The sequence below is a fragment of the Oncorhynchus mykiss genome, chromosome 20 (genome assembly GCF_057628025.1).
Source record: "Oncorhynchus mykiss isolate SJ-2025 chromosome 20, ASM5762802v1, whole genome shotgun sequence".
NCBI classification, from domain to species: Eukaryota; Metazoa; Chordata; class Actinopteri; order Salmoniformes; family Salmonidae; genus Oncorhynchus; species Oncorhynchus mykiss.
This window is the reverse complement of record NC_143041.1, coordinates 3,561,489-3,583,280: the sequence shown is the minus strand read 5'-3', so window position 1 is coordinate 3,583,280 and position 21,792 is coordinate 3,561,489.

The following is a 21,792-nucleotide window of genomic DNA, read 5'->3' as shown; positions in this document are numbered from 1 at the left end:
GTGGGCAGTGTGCACATAGCCTGTCTTACTTGAGCAGCATGTCTGCCTACGGCGGCCTTTCTCAATAGCAAGGCCATGCTCCCTGAGTTTGCACATAGTCAAAGCTTTCCATAATTTTGGGTCACAGTGGTCAGAGAGAGAGAGACAACTATGTCTCTCTCTCTCAATTCAATTCAATGGGCTTTATTGGCATCACAAATTAACAGTTAACTTCAAACACGTAAAAGTTTCAAATGACAAAGATGTCTGAAATGTTAAATTATTAACTATGTACAAAAACAAACACAAAAACAAGTGTATTGGTCTGTAGCCTATAAATGAAGATAAAATTGCTCACAGACAAATTCAACTATTAGTACCTTTCACTAGCGCCTGCTCAACAAGCTAACGTGCGTGCAAGAGCATGTGCTGTCTGTATAAAAAGTAGAAGTACAAATGGAAAGGGAAATTAAATAAACAGATACATATATGTCTTGGTTTAATTTACTTTGGTGTTTGTTTTATCACAAAAGGTCACACATTTTGCTGCGATAATTGCACACTGTGGTATTTCACCTAACAAACGACAGGTTGTGATGATTGGCAACAGTACCTCTTCCACACTGACTCTTAAGACAGGGCCCCCAGGGGTGTGCCCTCAGTCCTCTGATGTACTCCCTGTTCACCCATGACTGCGTGATTTAGCACGACACAAACTCCATCGTCAAGTTTTCTGACGGCACCACGGTTGTAGGCCTGATAACCAACAACGACAAGTCAGCCTATAGGGAGGAGTGAACTGTCATTGTGGTGTCATGACAACAACCTCAAGACAACAACCTTGACTTCAGGAAGCAGAGGAGGGGACATGACCGATCCACATCAACGGGACTACAGTAGAGAAAGTTACAAGTTTTAAATTCCTAGGCGTCCACATCACAGAGGACTTGTCATGGACCAACAACATCACCACTCTTGTCAAGACTATGCTCACTGAGTCTGTACATTTTTTCCTCAGTTTTCTATCAGTCACTGTGGTCAGATAGTCTGTCACTGTGTACTCTCTGTTTACAGCCAAATAGCATTTAAGTTTAGATTTTGTTTTCCCAAGTGCTGTCGTGAGGCTTTGTTGGTTTGGCAGTGGTTTGTGAAGTTCCGGTGTAAATATAACGAGATGTGCAGTAATTAGGTAAAACTCCAATTTGGCTCTCGCTCAAGACACTGTGTTCAATAAGGGAGTTTAAAAGTCTAGAATGTATAATACTACAAAGTACCTTCCCCAGGTTACTGTTCACACAGACGCCTCTGTAATTGTGGGGTTCAAATGTATCTCCAATCTTAAAGATAGGGGTTATGAGTCTCATGGAAATAACCTACATTCAATGTTGGAATGAATAATTTTAAGATAGCCAAATGGAATTTTTCAGAACTGTGTTTAATCATATTGGTTAAGATTCAATCAGGACTACAGGATTTTCTGGCTATGTTTCCATCCAATTGGTGACAGATTTTCATGCAAATATTCTAAAATCCACATGAAGAAAATATGTCAATTTTCTCACTAGTGGTGTGTTTCCGCCAAACAGACTTGTTGCGGATAAAAATCACTGCGTGATGATGTAGTAAACACAAAATGTACTTAAACATTTAAATTCAAAGTGTTTTTATTGCATTTTCAGCTCTACCAATACTTTTGTCACAAAAACGTTTGTGTTAAATAGCAAATGTGTCACGGTCGTTGGAATAACTGGACCAAGGCGCAGCGTGCGTAGAGTTACACATGTTTAATTAAATGAAACTCACAGAAAACAATAAAGCGCAAAACGAAACGTGAAGCTATGCAGTGCTCACAAGCAACAATACATGAACAAGATCCCACAAACAACAGGTTGGAAAAGGCTGCCTAAATATGATCCCCAATCAGAGACAACGACAGACAGCTGCCTCTGATTGGGAACCATACCAGACCAACATAGAAACAAAAAACTAGAATGCCCACCCTAATCACACCCTGACCTAACCAAAGATAAATAAAATTATCTCTAAGGTCAGGGCATGGCAGTACCCCCCAGCCACCTACCCTAAAGGTGCGGACTCCGGCCGTGAAACCTGACTCTATAAGGGAGGGTCAGGGTGGGCATCCAGCCTCGGTGGCGGCTCCGGTGCGGGACGTCGACCCCGCTCCACTCGCGGATCCGCCAGCTTAGGTGGTGACTCTGGTGCGGGGATCGTCGCCAGAGACTGTCGTGGAAATTTCCTCTATCTGGACCGTGGATCGTCACCGGAGGAATCGGGCCGTGAATCATCGCCGGAGGAACCGAACCGTGGATTGTCGACGGGGAACCGGACCGTAGATCATCACTGGAGGCTTCGAGCCATGGATCATCACTGGAGCCTCCGTGCCATAGATCATTACTGGAGGCTTCGTGCCATGGATCATCACTGGAGGCTTCTTGCCATGGATCATCACTGGAGCCTCCGTGCCATAGATCATCACTGGAGGCTTCGGGCCATGGATCATCACTGGAGGCTTCGGGCCATGGATCATCACTGGAGGCATTGGGCCATGGATCATCACTGGAGGCTTCGGGCCATGGATCATCACTGGCACAACGCGTCCTGGACAAATGACCATCTTTGCACGGCAAGTGCGGGGAGCTGGCACAGGACACATTGGGCTGTGAAGGCGCACTGGAGACACAGTGCGTAGAGCCGGCGCAGGATGTACTGGACCGTGGAGGCGCACTGGAGGTCTAGAGAATAGAGCTGGCACAACGCGTCCTGGACAAATGACCACCTTCGCACGGCATGTGCGTGGAGCTGGCACAGGACACACTGTGCGGGCTGTGAAGGCGCACTGGGGACACAGTGCGTAGAGCCGGCGCAGGATGTACTGGACCCTGGAGGCGTACTGGAGACCAGGAGCGCTGAGCCGGCACAACCCGTCCTGGACAGATACCCACTTTAGCACGAGAAGTGCGGGGAGCTGGTACAGAACGCACCGGGCTGTGGAGGCGCACTGGAGACACGGTGCGTAGAACCTGAAAACATGGCACCTGAACGTTGACCAACTCCACACGGTGAGTACAGGGAGTTGGTTCTGGTTCCCACCTTGGCTCCTCCAACCACACCGTGTGGCCCCTCCCTAATATTTTTTTTGAGGCTGCATCTCGGGCTTCCATCGTGGCCATGAACCCCGGTGTCATCGTTGTTGCTCCCTCGCTGCCTCGTCTGCTCCCACGGAAGGCGATCCTTTCCGGCCAGGATTTCCTCCCACGTCCAGGATCCCTTCCCGTCCAATATATCCTCCCACGTCCAGAATATCTGCTCCTGCTGTGGTGGGATCTTCTGTCACGGTCGTTGGAATAACTGGACCAAGGCGCAGCGTGCGTAGAGTTACACATGTTTATTTAAATGAAACTCACAGAAGACAATAAAGCGCAAAACGAAACGTGAAGCTATGCAGTGCTCACAAGCAACAATACATGAACAAGATCCCACAAACAACAGGTTGGAAAAGGCTGCCTAAATATGATCCCCAATCAGAGACAATGATAGACAGCTGCCTCTGATTGGGAACCATACCAGACCAACATAGAAACAAAAAACTAGAATGCCCACCCTAATCACACCCTGACCTAACCAAATAGAGAAATAAAAGGAGCTCTAAAGTCAGGGCGTGACAAAATGTGTCTACTCTGGACTTGGCATGTGCGCTCTAGTCAACAGCTTTCAGATACAGTGCGTGTAGGCTGGTCTACATGATGAGATTATTATGGATAAGAGCGAGTATATTTTATTTGTCAAATGGCAGTCAACCATCGATCATGATGTCACCAGAATCAGACCCTCGATATGTATTGGAAAGGAACATCAAGATCACCTTGCACTTTCACCACCCTGTGTTTTTTTTTACATGTGTAGCCTAATAAACTGCAAGGTTTCCCAATTGGCAGTGGGAGGACCACACACCACATAGAATGGTTATTTTATCAATATTTGCGCATAAATGCATTTCCACTGCCATTTCTGAAATAATAAATTTTACAGACACAAAAAGATCCCACCTTGTCTAGCGTATATATTTTTTGCGATATTTGGAAAGATCACCAGCAAATGTTCTGTTTCCATCAGGCCTGTCATTAGATTTTTATCCTACATGTACTCAGGGTTGGGTAGGTTACTTTCTAAATGTAATCCATTACAGTTACTAGTTAACGGTCCAAAATTGTAGTCAGTAATGTAACTTTTGGATTACCCAAACTCAATAACGTAATCTGATTACATTCAGTTACTTTTAGATTGCTTTCCCCTTAAGAGGCTTTAGAAGGGAATTCTCTTTGATTATAATCACAGCCGTATATATTCCCCCCCAAGCAGACACATCGATGGCTCTGAACGAACTTTATTTGACTCTTTGCAAACTGGAATCCATATATCAGGAGGCTGCATTCATTGTAGCTGGGGATTTTAACAAGGCTAATCTGAAAACAAGACTCCCTAAATTGTATCAGCATATCGATTGCGCAACCAGGGCTGGAAAAACCTTGGATCATTGCTATTCTAACTTCCGCGACGCATATAAGGCCCTGCCCCGCTCTCCTTTCGGAAAAGCGGACCACGACTCCATTTTGTTGATCCCTGCCTACAGACAGAAACTAAAACAAGAAGCTCCCGCGCTGAGGTCTGTTCAACGCTGGTCCGACCAATCTGATTCCACACTCCAAGACTGCTTCCATCACGTGGACTGGGATATGTTTTGTATTGCGTCAGACAACAACATTGACGAATACGCTGATTCGGTGAGCGAGTTCATTAGAACGTGCGTTGAAGATGTCGTTCCCATAGCAATGATTAAAACATTCCCAAACCAGAAACCGTAGATTGATGGCAGCATTTGCGTGAAACTGAAAGCGCGAACCACTGCTTTTAATCAGGGCAAGGTGACCGGAAACATGACCGAATACAAACAGTGTAACTATTCCCTCCGCAAAGCAATCAAACAAGCTAAGCGGCAGTATAGAGTCAAAGTAGAATCTCAATTCAACGGCTCAGACACAAGAGGTATGTGGCAGGGTCTACAGTCAATCACGGACCAGGATGTCTTGCTCCCAGGCAGACTAAATAACTTTTTTGCCCGCTTTGAGGACAATACAGTGCCACTGACACGGCCCGCAACCAAAACATGCAGACTCTCCTTCACTGCAGCCGACGTGAGGAAAACATTTAATGTGTCAACCCTCGCAAGGCTGCAGGCCCAGACGACATCCCCAGCCGCGCCCTCAGAGCATGCGCAGACCAGCTGGCTGGTGTGTTTCCGGACATATTCAATCAATCCCTATCCCAGTCTGTTATTCCCACATGCTTCAAGAGGGCCACCATTGTTCCTGTTCCCAAGAAAGCTAAGGTAACTGAGCTAAACGACTACCGCCCCGTAGCACTCACTTCCGTCATCATGAAATGCTTTGAGAGACTAGTCTAGGACCATATCACCTCCACCCTACCTGACACCCTAGACCCACTCCAATTTGCTTACCGCCCCAATAGGTCCACAGACGATGCAATCTCAACCACACTGCACACTGCCCTAACCCATCTGGACAAGAGGAATACCTATGTGAGAATGCTGATCATCGACTACAGCTCAGCATTTAACACCATAGTGCCCTCCAAGCTCGTCATCAAGCTCGAGACCCTGGGTCTCGACCCCGCCCTGTGCAACTGGGTACTGGACTTCCTGACGGGCCGCCCCCAGGTGGTGAGGGTAGGCAACAACATCTCCACCCCGCTGATCCTCAACACTGGGGCCCCACAAGGGTGCGTTCTGAGCCCTCTCCTGTACTCCCTGTTCACCCACGACTGCGTGGCCACGCACGCCTCCAACTCAATCATCAAGTTTGCGGACGACACAACAGTGGTAGGCTTGATTACCAACAACGACGAGACGGCCTACAGGGAGGAGGTGAGGGTCAGGAAAATAACCTCACACTCAACTTGTGGACTTCAGGAAACAGCAGAGGGAACACCCCCCTATCCACATCGATGGAACAGTAGTGGAGAGGGTAGTAAGTTTTAAGTTCCTCGGCGTACACATCACAGACAAACTGAATTGGTCCACCCACACAGACAGCATCGTGAAGAAGGCGCAGCAGCGCCTCTTCAACCTCGGGAGGCTGAAGAAATTTGGCTTGTCACCAAAAGCACTCACAAACTTCTACAGATGCACAATCGAGAGCATCCTGTCGGGCTGTATCACCGCCTGGTACGGCAACTGCTCCGCCCACAACCGTAAGGCTCTCCAGAGGGTAGTGAGGTCTGCACAACGCATCACCGGGGGCAAACTACCTGCCATCCAGGACACCTACACCACCCGATGTCACAGGAAGGCCATAAAGATCAAAGGACAACAACCACCCGAGCCACTGCCTGTTCACCCCGCTATCATCCAGAAGGCGAGGTCAGTACTGGTGCATCAAAGCTGGGACCGAGAGACTGAAAAACAGATTCTATCTCAAGGCCATCAGACTGTTAAACAGCCACCACTAACATTGAGTGGCTGCTGCCAACACACTGACTCAACTCCAGCCACATTAATAATGGGAATTGATGGGAAATGGTGTAAAATATATCACTAGCCACTTTAAACAATGCTACCTAATATAATGTTTACATACCCTACATTATTCATCTCATATGTATACTGTACTCTATATCATCTACTGCATCTTTATGTAATACATGTATCACTAGCCACTTTAACTATGCCACTTTGGTTACATACTCATCTCATATGTACTGTACATGCAGTGTTGGGGAGTAACTGATTACAAAAAACGGTAACTGTTATCCGGTAGCATTTATTCAAGTTGGATAATCTTTGGATGCTGACAGCAGTCGCACCATTGGAAGACATAGCTTGGACTACCGATACTTTTGAAAAACTATATGATTATTTTGAGGATTACTTTTAAATTCAGAATGGATGTTTGTGAAAAAACTATCTTTGACACTTCTCTGTTTTCTCAATGACATTCAAATCAGCATTGAAAAAAGGCACAAGTTTGAGTTTGTTCCATCTGTGCGAGTCTGACCACAAGTCAGAGACCACTATGATGACACACCAAATGTGTTTGATGGATCGGTAAAAGAGCAGGAATAGGCTTTTGTAGGCTACAGTCCAAGCTATGTCTTCCAATGGTGCGACTGCTGTCAGCAACCAAAGATTATCCAACTTGAATAAACACTTAGAGGTAAGGATGACAGTAGTGGTGTAGTCTACGGTGATACGGATATCACTTATTATTGATATCTACATAGCGTATTGATGTGAATCACACTGCTGCTCTCTCATTTAGCTATTTGCGCCTTACGGATTGTGGTTGTTGTGGATGGCTGTTCACAAATCTAAATGTGTATTTAAACCCAATAATGGTTGAATTCAAGTTTAAGCTGCCTATCAATCAATGTTTTTGAAACCAGTGAACAGCCAGTGAAAAAAACACTGATTCTTGAAAAATATAACTTTGAAATGCCCCATGAGAAACCAAAATATAACCTTGTTTTTCTCCAATGTTTGTAAACATTGTAAATGTAAACAAACACTGTATAACCTCATAACAAGGTTAAAACAATAGTTTTAATCTGAGATTGGTTACATTTTTCCAGGCCCGTCCCTCAGCTTGTTACCAAAACAAAGGTGGGGCGACCGTTTTTTAAATTGTTTCATCTGTGAATTTTCCCTTTAAATAGCTGCATATTAAGTGTCACCAACAAAAAGGTAAACAATAGGCCTATAGCAAATGCAGCATATGGCATTCATTTTTCACATGTACATAGCACTTCTCAGTAGTGCTCAAAGCATGCCATTCCATGAGCGCAGCATTTATCGACTCAAGAGCCCAGTCAGTCCTCCATGACAACAAAATCATAAACAACAGAGTAGGGCTGGCTAATAAATCCTTAGTTTTGGGGTCATGTTCAGGTAAAACAATTTGGCTAATCTATACTTCCATATTTCCAAGTCCTATTCTTGAAGATCAAGGAATATAACATTTATTGGAAATACTGGAATTCTGATAGACTTTGGTTTTTAATGTAAATATATCATTTAGTCATATATAGTAGAAAGTGATGTGCTAGAAGAAGCCTACATAACCAATCCATAAAGTAAAATGTAACGTCCATATTGCCAGCTTTGTAAACTTTAACATTGTTATCCTGCAATAGATGTTGTTCAATTGGTAACATACATTGTTGTCTTCTTCAAATCAAATCAAATTTTATTTGTCACATACACATGGTTAGCAGATGTTAATGCGAGTGTAGCGAAATGCTTGTGCTTCTAGTTCCGACAATGCAGTAATAACCAACAAGTAATCTAGCTAACAATTCCAAAACTACTACCTTATTACACAAGTGTAAGGGGATAAAGAATATGTACATAAAGATATATGAATGAGTGATGGTACAGAGCGGCATAGGCAAGATACAGTAGATGGTAGAGTGCAGTATATACAGTGCCTTGCGAAAGTATTCAGCCCCCTTGAACTTTGCGACCTTTTGCCACATTTCAGGCTTCAAACATAAAGATATAAAACTGTATTTTTTTGTGAAGAATCAACAACAAGTGGGACACAATCATGAAGTGGAATGACATTTATTGGATATTTCAAACTTTTTTAACAAATCAAAAACTGAAAAATTGGGCGTGCAAAATTATTCAGCCCCCTTAAGTTAATACTTTGTAGCGCCACCTTTTGCTGCGATTACAGCTGTCGCTTGGGGTATGTGTCTGTATGTCTCTATCAGTTTTGCACATCGAGAGACTGACATTTTTTCCCATTCCTCCTTGCAAAACAGCTCGAGCTCAGTGAGGTTGGATGGAGATCATTTGTGAACAGCAGTTTTCAGTTCATTCCACAGATTCTCGATTGGATTCAGGTCTGGACTTTGACTTGGCCATTCTAACACCTGGACATGTTTATTTTTGAACCATTCCATTGTAGATTTTGCTTTATGTTTTGGATCATTGTCTTGTTGGAAGACAAATCTCCGTCCCAGTCTCAGGTCTTTTGCAGACTCCATCAGGTTTTCTTCCAGAATGGTCCTGTATTTGGCTCTATCCATCTTCCCATCAATTTTAACCATCTTCCCTGTCCCTGTTGAAGAAAAGCAGGCCCAAACCATGATGCTGCCACCACCATGTTTGACAGTGGGGATGGTGTGTTCAGCTGTGTTGCTTTTACGCCAAACATAACGTTTTGCATTGTTGCCAAAAAGTTCAATTTTGGTTTCATCTGACCAGAGTACCTGCTTCCACATGTTTGGTGTGTCTCCCAGGTGGCTTGTGACAAACTTTAAACGACACTTTTTATGGATATCTTTAAGAAATGGCTTTCTTCTTGCCACTCTTCCATAAAGGCCAGATTTGTGCTGATTGTTGTCCTATGGACAGAGTCTCCCACCTCAGCTGTAGATCTCTGCAGTTCATCCAGAGTGATCATGGGCCTCTTGGCTGCATCTCAAATCAGTCTTCTCCTTGTATGAGCTGAAAGTTTAGAGGGATGGCCAGGTCTTGGTAGATTTGCAGTGGTCTGATGCTCCTTCCATTTCAATATTATCACTTGCACAGTGCTCCTTGGGATGTTTAAAGCTTGAGAAATCTTTTTGTATCCAAATCCGGCTTTAAACTTCTTCACAACAGTATCTCGGACCTGCCTGGTGTGTTCCTTGTTCTTCATGATGCTCTCTGCGCTTTTAACGGACCTCTGAGACTATCACAGTGCAGGTGCATTTATACGGAGACTTGATTACACACGGGTGGATTGTATTTATCATCATTAGTCATTTAGGTCAACATTGGATCATTCAGAGATCCTCACTGAACTTCTGGAGAGAGTTTGCTGCACTGAAAGTAAAGGGGCTGAATAATTTTGCACGCCCAATTTTTCAGTTTTTGATTTGTTAAAAAAGTTTGAAATATCCAATAAATGTCGTTCCACTTCATGATTGTGTCCCACTTGTTGTTGATTCTTCACAAAAAAAGACAGTTTTATATCTTCATGTTTGAAGCCTGAAATGTGGCAAAAGGTCGCAAAGTTCAAGGGGGCCGAATACTTTCGCAAGGCACTGTACTTTACTCTCATAAAAAGGTTGGATGGTAACCTAGTGAGAGATGGTGAAATCTAATTTAATTTTGGTTATTTTATAATCAATTCCAATTTGTCATCAATATCTTGGGTCTCTTGTCTTGTGCCTACTGATTGGATTGCAAATAGTTTTTTTTCAATGTTTCATCCATATAACTCCATTTTGGATTGCCAATTCTTCTGGTTTTTGTTTGTTGATTGACTTCCAATGGTCGAATTTGAATTTATGGACTCCCAAGTACAGTTGTTTTCGGGTATGTTCAATTTTTTCTTTTTATCTTGATGTTCTTATAATGTTTAAGTGTCTCAATATTCAAAGGGTAAAAATTGTTTCTTGGATATTTATGTTTTTGATTTGAAAATGTCCTTACATCTGTCATCAGAATTTTGCATTCTTTGTCATACCAGCAAACCTTTTTAATTGACCTATTCTTGTTTTTTGGTGACTTCAATTGGCATTTTTTTGCTGTTCTTTTAAATATATAATTAATATTTCAACAGTTAAATGTTCAATGCTGTGAGGGATTTTTCGCCAAAAAGTGTCCAATAGTACTTTAATCTCTTTAATTTTTGGGGGGGAATTCATCTGTTTTGGGCCCATCTGTATGATTTAGGGATGTTGTACAGCTTACTGACTGGGTTTTGTAAATGTTTACAATGTAAGTCTCTGTCCTTCACGACTGGTCTACCGACGTAATCCGGCCGAGTGGGTTTTCAACAGGCTTTTCCATCCTGAACCCTGAATGCCCATCTGCTAGCCTGCTAGCCGCGGCCCGCTAGCTGTCTAGAGCATATCGGACTGTTAGCTGAAGAGGTCCATCAGCCAATTTACTTGGGCTACAATACCTATTTTGCCAATTGGCCTGGACCCTTTTACTACATCATTGATGTATACAGAGAAAATAGTTAAATTCTCGGGCCGACTCTTCTCTCTGTATACATCAATGATGTAGGTATTGATTCTCTGATTCACCTCTAAGCAGACGACACCATTCTGTATACTTCTGGCCCTTCTTTGGACACTGTGTTAACTAACCTCCAGATGAGCTTCAATTCCATACAACACTCCTTCCCTGGCCTCCAATTGCTCTTAAATGCAAGTAAAACCAAATGCATGCTCTTCAACTGATCACTGCCGGCAACTGCCCGCCTGTCCAGCATCACTACTCTGGACGGTTCTGACTAAGAATATGTGGACAACTACAAATACCTAGGTGTCTGGTTAGACTGTAAACTCTCCTTCCAGACTCACATTAAGCATCTCCAATCCAAAATTAAATCTTGAATCGGCTTCCTATTTTGCAACAAAGACTCCTTCACTCATGCTGCTAAACATACCCACGTAAAACTGACTATCCTACCGATCCTTGACTTCGGCGATGTAATTTATAAAATAGCCTCCAACACTCTACTCAGCAAATTGGATGCAGTCTATCACAGTGCCACCCGATTTGTCACCAAAACTCCATTTACTACCCACCACTGCGACCTTTATGCTCTCGTTGGCTGACCCACGCTTCATATTTGTCACCAAATCCACTGGCTCCAGGTCATCTATAAGTCTTTGCTAGGTGAAGCCCCGCCTTATCTCAGCTCACTGGTCACCATAGCAGCACCCACTCGTAGCACACGTTCCAGCAGGTATATTTTACTGGTCACCCCAAAGCCAATTCTTCCTTTGGCCGCAGTTCATTCCAGTTCTCTGCTGCCAATGACTGGAACAAAAATGACTGGCAAAAATCACTGAAGCTGGAGACCCATATCTCCCTCTCTAACTTTAAGCACCAGCTGTCAGAGCAGCTCACCTGTACATAGCCCATCTGTAAATAGCCCATCCAACTACCTCATCCCCATACTGTTATTATTATGTTTTGCTCCTTTGCACCCTAGTATCTCTACTTACACATTCATCTTCTGCACATTGATCACTCCAGTGTTTAATTGCTAAATTGTAATTTTTTCGCCACTATGCTCTATTTATTGCCTTACCTCCCTTATCTTACCTCATTTGCACACACTGTATATAGACTTTCCTATTGTGTTATTGACTGTATGTTTGTTTATTCCATGTGTAACTCTGTGTTGTTGTTTGTGTCGCACTGCTTTGCTTTATCTTGGCCAGGTCACAGTTGTAAATGTTCTCAACTGGCCTACCTGGTTCATTAAATAAACGTAAAATAAAAAATTAAGGTCACCATATACCAGCACATAACCGTGGGCTTGAAAAGGGCATATCTCCAAACCAAGGTTAGAGAATGTGTCATCAGAATAGTAAGGAAACTCTGAGGGTGGAACACACGTGGCACAGAGAAATACCTCTCTCTGTGAGGGAATTCTTTTTATTTATTTCTTTCAACCAAATGTGATTGTTTCATGAATTTCTGATTTGTACCAAACTATTAACCCCCTGAGTCTCTGCCCTGTCTTATATTTTTCAGTTTTTTTTAGATTGTACAATGAGCTCTCTGTAATTACAGGGACAGTGTGTAGCTACAACGTCTCTACACAATGTTTCCGTCAATATTATTATGTCTTTCTTATTCATGATTTTAATAAAATCTAGGGTCTCTAATGCTGAATAATTAAGGCCCTGTATATTCCAGCAACTGATATTGAAATAACATAGTCTAAACAGACACAATTATTTTCAGTTAAAAAGGTGAACAAAACGAAACAGATAAAATAACAACTGTGAGGTAACCAATTATCAAGTAACCAATCAATTTAACCTTAACTTGCCTAGTAGTTTGTTGAAAATGCTGTGGAGCATCATTTAATCTCTTCCAGTTCTGATGTTGGTGGGGTGGAGAGGCGGGTAGAACTGGCCAGAGTAGCGTCATAGCTTTGCTGGTGGTTTGGGGGTTCAACTGTTCGGGTCCTCCGCTCTGACTGTGTGGGGCAAAGGGGCAGGGAGTGGGAGGGGGATGATTGGGGTGAGAGGCAGCAGAGGGGCGAGGAGCAGGAAAGGGGCAAGGGGTAGTGTTGGCCAGGTTCGCTTGTGTGTATCTTGGAGGCCTGTGGATTCTTGTGGTGGCAGGATTGTGGGTGTGGGTGCTGGGGTTGCATCGGAGGGCAACGTCTTTCAGTGTTTTGGCAAATGCTCTTACCACATTTCTGTTTAGGTGCAGCCCATTATGCAGGTCCCATGCACCAATGTTTGTATGATAATGCATAAATTCAAATTGCTTTATTGGCATGAAGTAACAATGTACATATTGTCAAAGCTTACTTTGGAAATGAAGTGTTTAATTTACAATATTAACATCATTAAAGTTGTAATAATAATAATAATCAAGATCATCAACTGGACAATTTGTAACAACAACCAAGGGTAAAAATACCCAAAAAGTACGATCTTTGTCCCCATGTGCAGTTGCAAACCACAGGCTGGCTTTTTTTTATGGCAGTGGCTTCTTCCTTGCTGAGCGGCCTTTCAGGTTATGTCGATATAGGACTTGTTTTACTGTGGATATAGATACTTTTGTACCTGTTTCATCCAGCATCATCACAGGGTCCTTTGCTCCTGTTCTGGTTTTGATTTGTACTTTTCGCACCAAAGTACGATCATCTCTAGGAGACAGAACACATCTCCTTTCTGAGCGGTATGACGGCTGCGTGGTCCCATGGTGTTTATACTTGCGTACTATTGTTTGTACAGATGAACGTGGTACCTTCAGGCATTTGGAAATTGCTCTAAAGGATGAACCAGACTTGGTCTTGGCTGAGGTCTTGGCTGATTTCTTTAGATTTTCCCATGATGTCAAGCAAAGAGGCACTGAGTTTGAAGGTAGGCCTTGAAATACATCCACAGGTACACCTCCAATACACTCAAATGGTGTCAATTAGCCTATCAGAAGTTTCTAAAGCCATGACATAATTTTCTGGAATTTTACAAGCTGTTTAAAGGCACAGTCAGTTTACTGTATGTAAACTTCTGACCCACTGGAATTGTGATACAATGAATTATAAGTTAAATAATCTGTCTGTAAACAATTGTTGGAAAAATTACTTTTGTCATGTACAAAGTAGATGTCCTAACTGACTTGCCAAAACGATAGTTTGTTAATTAACAAGAAATTTGTGGAGTGGTTGAAAAACACATTTTAATGACTCCAACCTAAGTGCATGTAAACTACCGACTTCAACTATATTTAGTTTGCTTGAGGATTTAGACTGAGCAACTTTTCACAGACTGGACAAACAAAAAAATGGTTGCATAGCAACCAGATACCAAATGTGTTCTGTGGAGAGAAAATACTGTAAGAGAAAAAGTTCCAATATTTGCATAATCGTTGTGATTGGAGGATAGCTGTAAGGGTTGCCGAATCAGGATCAAGTCCTCTGTTCTCATAGAGCTCATTAATGATATGATGGCAAAAATGCCAGTCTCTTTGGCACATGACATGGAGTACAGGGAGTGGAATGTTAGCTGAAGAGACTGGTACCCAGGCTACAATGTATTGAATTTTGTGTCTAATCTATTGACACGTGTTTTTGCATTGAATGCAATGTATTGACTTCTATGCGTCAATGTCCAGTCTGTGAAGATGGGAGAGAGAGGTGGAGCTTGGAGAGAGGAGGGGGAGATAGAGAAGGAGATAAAAGAGGAAGAAGGCAGTTAACCACCAACAACTGCTCCCCGGGTGCCGATGATGTGGACGCCCCCATCACACCTTTCTGATTCAGATGGGTTGGGTTAAATGAGGAAGACACATTTCTGTTGAATGCATTCAGTTGTGCAAATTACTAGGTATCCCATTTCCCTGGAATGTCAGGAGGTTCTGTCGTGGTCCACAGACGTCCTGTTCGCTGGGTATTCACATAAGCGTCATGTTCCTTGAAACTGCTCTTTTTGATAAAACGTACCAGATTGATGCTTATCTGCTGACACCCGTCTGTCCGTTTTCCTCCATCTGAAATGCTGAATTAACTGCTCAAATCTCACAGTCAATCTGCTTTATTTTACATAATAATAATAACTTTCATGAATAATAATTTTAAAAAAAAACATGTAAACTCAGCAAAAAAGAAACATCCCTTTTTCAGGACCCGGTCATCGAAAGATAATTCGTAAAAATCAAAATAACTTCACAGATCTTCATTGTAAAGGGTTTAAACACTGTTTCCATGCTTGTTCAATGAACAATATACAATTAATGAACATCCACCTGTGGAACGGTCATTAAGACACTAACAGTTTACAGATGGAAGGAAATTAAGGTCACAGTTATGAAAACTTAGGACACTAAAGAGGCCTTTTTACTGAGGCAACAACGTCGCCTATGGGCCCAAACCCGCCATCGCTGGACCAGACAGGACTGGCAAAAAGTGCTCTTCACTGACAATTCACGGTTTTGTCTCACCAGGGGTGATGGTCGGATTCGCGTGTATCGTCGAAGGAATGAGCATTACACCGAGGCCTGTACTCTGGAGCGGGATCGATTTGGAGGTGGAGGGTCTGTTATGGTCTGTCACAGCATCATCGGACTGAGCTTGTTGTCATTGCAGGCAATCTAAACGCTGTGCGTTACAGGGAAGACATCCTCCTCCCTCACGTGGTACCCTGCCTGCAGGCTCATCCTGACATGACCCTCCAGCATGACAATGCCACCAACCATACTGCTCGTTCGGTGCATGATTTCCTGCAAGACAGGAATGTCAGTGTTCTGCAATGGCCAGCGAAGAGCCCGGATCTCAATTCCATTGAGCACGCCGGGGGCCTGTTGGATCGGAGGGGTGAGGGCTAGGGCCATTCCCCCCAGAAATGTCCGGGAACTTGCAGGTGCCTTGATGGAAGAGTGGGGTAACATCTCACAGCAAGAACTGGCAAATCTGGTGCAGTCCATGAGCAGGAGATGCACTGCAGTACTTAATACAGCTGTTGGCCACACCAGATACTGACTGTTACTTTTGATTTTGACCCCCCCCCCCCCCCCTTTATTCAGGGACACATTATTCAATTTATTTTAGTCACATGTCTGTGGAACTTGTTCAATTTATGTGACAGTTGTTGAATCTTGTTATGGTCATACAAATATTTACACATGTTAAGTTTGCTGAAAATAAACACAGTTGACAGTGAGAGGACGTTCCTTTTTTTGCTGAGTTTATAAACTATTATTAAGTATTTCATTATTTGTAAACATTTATCAGCATTACAATTCATAAGCATTTATAATTAAAAGCATTTAAACATTTATAAATATTTCTGAACATTTTATAATGGCCAATTCATTAAATATTTTATAAAGTGTAACCAGCTAAGTTCATTTAATATAAAATGTAACCAGCTAAGTTAATTTAATATAATGTCACGGTTTTCTGTATGGGAAAGAGAGTCAGAACAAAATGCGGCGTGTAGATTGCGATCCATGTTTATTTAAACTGAAGCAACACGAATCTAAATACAAACACTACAAAACAATAAACGTAACGAAAACCGAAACAGCCTAATACTGGTGCACATACACACAGAACAAGGACATCAAGACACTAAGGACAATCACCCACAAAACCCAACACCAAACAGGCTACCTAAATATGGTTCCCAATCAGAGACAATGACGAACACCTGCCTCTGATTGAGAACCATATCAGGCCAAACATAGAACTAGACAAACTAGACATGTAACATAGAATGCCCACCCAGCTCACACCCTGACCAACCAAAATATAGAAACATACAAAGCAAACTATGGTCAGGGTGTGACAGTACCCCCCCCCCCCCCCCAAGGTGCGGACTCCGGCCGCAAAACCTGAACCTATAGGGGAGGGTCTGGGTGGGCATCTGTCCGCGGTGGCGGCTCTGGGGGGGGGGGGGGGGGGGGGGTACTGTCACATTCTGACCTTTATTTCCTTTGTTTTGTATTTATTTAGTATGGTCAGGGCATGAGTTAGTTGGGCAGTCTATGTTTGTTTTTCTATGTTTTGGGGCATTTCTATGTTTCGGCCTAGTATGGTTCTCAATCAGAGGCAGGTGTCATTAGTTGTCTCTGATTGAGAATCATACTTAGGTAGCCTGGGTTACACTGTTTGTTTGTGGGTGATTGTCTATGTTAGTGGCTTGTGTCAGCACAGGTCTAATTTGTAGCTTCACGGTCGTTTATTGTTTTTGTAGGCAGTGTTCAGTACTTTTTTTATTAAAGATTTACCATGGACACTTACCACGCCGCATATTGGTCCTCTGATCCGTTTCGCCTCTCCTCTTCAGATGAAGAGGAGGACGACCGTGACATATAAAGTGTAACTAGCTAAGTTAATTTAACATAAAGTCTAACCAGCTAAGTTCATTTAATATAAAGTGTAACCAGCTAAGTTCATTTAATATAAAGTGTAACCAGCTAAGTTAATTTAATATAAAGTGTAACCAGCTAAGTTCATTTAATATAAAGTGTAACCAGCTAAGTTCATTTAATATAAAGTGTAACCAGCTAAGTTAATTTAATATAACATGTAACCAGCTAAGTTCATTTAATATAAAGTGTAACCAGCAAGGTTCATTTAATATAAAGTGTAAACCAGCTGTGAGTTCATAGAGTTCCACCAGTGTGAAGGTTCTGAAAGAGCAATCCAGAAAGTTAACCTCGGGGCACACAAGCATGTGACAACATGGCTAACCTGCTCTTAGAAATCCAAACCAGATATGGCAACACTGCGTGATGATCCTTGACCTTTTCTTCACCGTTCTATGGCCTTTGCTTGGCAGGACGGGGTCAAGTGGGTGGCTTGGCAAAGTTTGAGCATATCTATGCAAACATTGGTCTTACCTTGAGTCTGTTTCACTTTCTGAACCTATCTTTCTTTGTTAGTTTGTGAGGTTTTTTTAACGGTTTGGTTTTGCCATCTAATCTATTTTAGAAATCTAAAAGAGATCACTGTGAGAGTTAAAGTGGGCTGCAGCTGCCAAATGCCAAATGTTGGCTAAATGCTGGGGCAAGTCATAATGTGATATCAGACAGCTCATGTCACACATCTTTGGGGTTGTTAAATGATGTACGTTGTGTCTGAAATAGCATTCTAATCAATCTCAATTTTACCATGGAAACCTGGGGTCGTTTGCTGAGGTGTCACCAGCAATGACACACAGCCGACATGTCGGAGACTGAGGCACTGCAATAGAATGTTGACTCTCCAGAGGGTGGTGCAGACCGCACTATGCATTACCGGGGGCAAACTACCTGCCCTCCAGGACACCTACAGCACCCAATGTCACAGGAAGGGCAAAAAGATCATCAAGGACAACAACCACCCAATGTGCTGTTCACCCCGCTATCATCCAGGAAGGTCTTAAAAATGGTCAAATACTCCAGCCACCCTAGTTATAGACTGTACTCTCTGCTACCGCACGGCAAGCAGTACTGGAGCGCCAAGTCTAGGTCCAAAAAGCTTCTTAACAGCTTCTACCCCCAAGCCATAAGACTCCTTAACAGCTAATCAAATGACTACTCATACTATTTGCATTGTCCCCCCCACCATCTTTTACGCTTCTGCTACTCTCTGTTTATTATCTATGCATAGTCATATTACCTCAACTAACCTGTGCCCCCTCACATTGACTGGTACCCCCTGTATATAGCTTCGCTACTGATATTTTACTGCTGTGGTAAAAAAAAAAAAAAAACTTAGTTTTTCCCTTTTATATTTTTACTTAACACTTATTTTTCTTAAAACTGCATTGTAGGTTAAGGGCTTGTAAGTAAGCATTTCACTGTAAGCACATGCTAATGAAGTCACTGCGAAAACTTTGATTGCTGTAGCTGGTAAATTCACTCTGACTATCTACTCCGATTTCAGACCACTCTCGTCTGAGTGTGGCAGAGCGCAGAATAAATTACGAATTGCTGAACGCTCAACACCCGTTGAATATGGCCAGTGTCAGTAAACATTGGCAAAAAAACGCAAATTTATTTGAATGAGAGTGTGTGCATAAGCATGTGCATAAGCATGTGCAAGGGCCACGGCTTTTGTGGAGCGATGGGTAACAATGCTTCAAGGGTGGCTGTTGTCTGCATGTGCAGAGGTTCCCTGGTTTGAGCCCAGGTAGGGGTGAGGAGAGGGAAAGAAACAAAACTATTACAAGGGCACAATTTTAAACAGGAGAATCTCCTCTTTGTAATTATGTACAGTGCCTTGCGAAAGTATTCGACCCCCTTGAACTTTGCGACCTTTTGCCACATTTCAGGCTTCAAACATAAAGATATAAAACTGTATTTTTTTGTGAAGAATCAACAACAAGTGGGACACAATCATGAAGTGGACTGACATTTATTGGATATTTCAAACTTTTTTAACAAATCAAAAACTGAAAAATTGGGTACTGTTGTGAAGAAGTTTAAAGCCGGATTTGGATACAAAAAGATTTCCCAAGCTTTAAACATCCCAAGGAGCACTGTGCAAGCGATAATATTGAAATGGAAGGAGTATCAGACCACTGCAAATCTACCAAGACCTGGCCATCCCTCTAAACTTTCAGCTCATACAAGGAGAAGACTGATCAGAGATGCAGCCAAGAGGCCCATGATCACTCTGGATGAACTGCAGAGATCTACAGCTGAGGTGGGAGACTCTGTCCATAGGACAACAATCAGTCGTATATTGCACAAATCTGGCCTTTATGGAAGAGTGGCAAGAAGAAAGCCATTTCTTAAAGATATCCATAAAAAGTGTTGTTTAAAGTTTGCCACAAGCCACCTGGGAGACACACCAAACATGTGGAAGAAGGTGCTCTGGTCAGATGAAACCAAAATTGAACTTTTTGGCAACAATGCAAAACGTTATGTTTGGCGTAAAAGCAACACAGCTCATCACTCTGAACACACCATCCCCACTGTCAAACATGGTGGTGGCAGCATCATGGTTTGGGCCTGCTTTTCTTCAGCAGGGACAGGGAAGATGGTTAAAACTGATGGGAAGATGGATGGAGCCAAATACAGGACCATTCTGGAAGAAAACCTGATGGAGTCTGCAAAAGACCTGAGACTGGGACTGAGATTTGTCTTCCAACAAGACAATGATCCAAAACATAAAGTAAAATCTACAATGGAATGGTTCAAAAATAAACATATCCAGGTGTTAGAATGGCCAAGTCAAAGTCCAGACCTGAATCCAATCGAGAATCTGTGGAATGAACTGAAAACTGCTGTTCACAAATGCTCTCCATCCAACCTCACTGAGCTCAAGCTGTTTTGCAAGGAGGAATGGGAAAAAATTTCAGTCTCTCGATGTGCAAAACTGATAGAGACATACCCCAAGCGACTTACAGCTGTAATCGCAGCAAAAGGTGGCGCTACAAAGTATTAACTTAAGGGGGCTGAATAATTTTGCACGCCCAATTTTTCAGTTTTTGATTTGTTAAAAAAGTTTGAAATATCCAATAAATGTCGTTCCACTTCATGATTGTGTCCCACTTGTTGTTGATTCTTCACAAAAAAATACAGTTTTATATCTTTATGTTTGAAGCCTGAAATGTGGCAAAAGGTCGCAAAGTTCAAGGGGGCCGAATACTTTCGCAAGGCACTGTAAGCCTGGGCAGCGAGTTCATTTGTCATCGATCGCTAGACCAGAAATAGTCAAAGTTTTAATTTTTTCCCTACTTTTGCCATTACGCAGACATAAGCACAGTTGACACCATCGAGGTGCAAATGTTTACTTTTAATGGAATTCTAAGCATCACTCCAGTCAAAACAGGCTCTGCGAACGTTCGATTCAATTAATTTGCTATGGGCTCGAGCCAGTTTAGCCAACGTTCTTAAGCCGTTTTTCAGGCTTGGGTGAATTTTGACTCGTTCTATTGTCCAACCTATAGATAGCCAGAGCGAATTTCCGAAAGCACCCGAATGTCCATTGAGAAAGCACAACGACTATACCATTTAGCTAAGCTAAGAATGACGAGAATAATCAAGTCAATCAACTTTGGGTAGTTAGATAGCGTTAACTAAGTAAAGGTTGATTAGTCTATTGTTCAGCTATTCGCCCTCCTCCCCAACTTGCAACAAATTGCTGTTCCCATCGCATTCCTTTCCCTCTTCTACACATCATCATTCTGCTCCTGAATGGCTCGCTTGTGGGCGTACTGGCGGGATATGACAGCATCTTCGGTTGTGTGTCAAGAATTCGGCATACAGTAGCACGTTTTTATGAAGGTGTGGTTATGGAACCTGTCTCACATGCATTCATTAAAAAACCCTTAAACTTCTCTAGTATAGGGACCAGCATTCTGAATTTTGGATGAAAAGCGTGCCCAAATTAAACTGCCTGCTAATCATCCCTAGAAGATAAGATATGCATATTATTAGTAGATTTGGATAGAAAACACTCTGAAGGTTCTAAAACTGTTTGAATCATGTCTGTGAGTATAACATAACTTATGTAGCAGGTGAAACCCAGAGGACAAACCATTGATGTTTTTTCTTTTTAGGTCACTCTCTTTTCAATGGGTTTTCATTGGGAATCCAGATTTCTAAGGGACCTTCTTGCAGTTCCTATCGCTTCCACTGGATGTCAACAGTCTTTAGAAATTGGTTGGGGTTTTTCCTTTGTGTAATGAAGAAGTAACACTGTTCAGGCTAGCGTGAAGAGTACTCTTTGTTAGAGGCGTGTGACCTGAAAGCTAGCTAAAGTTTGTTTTCCTCCTGTCTTGAACACAGATCATTCCGTCTTCAATTGT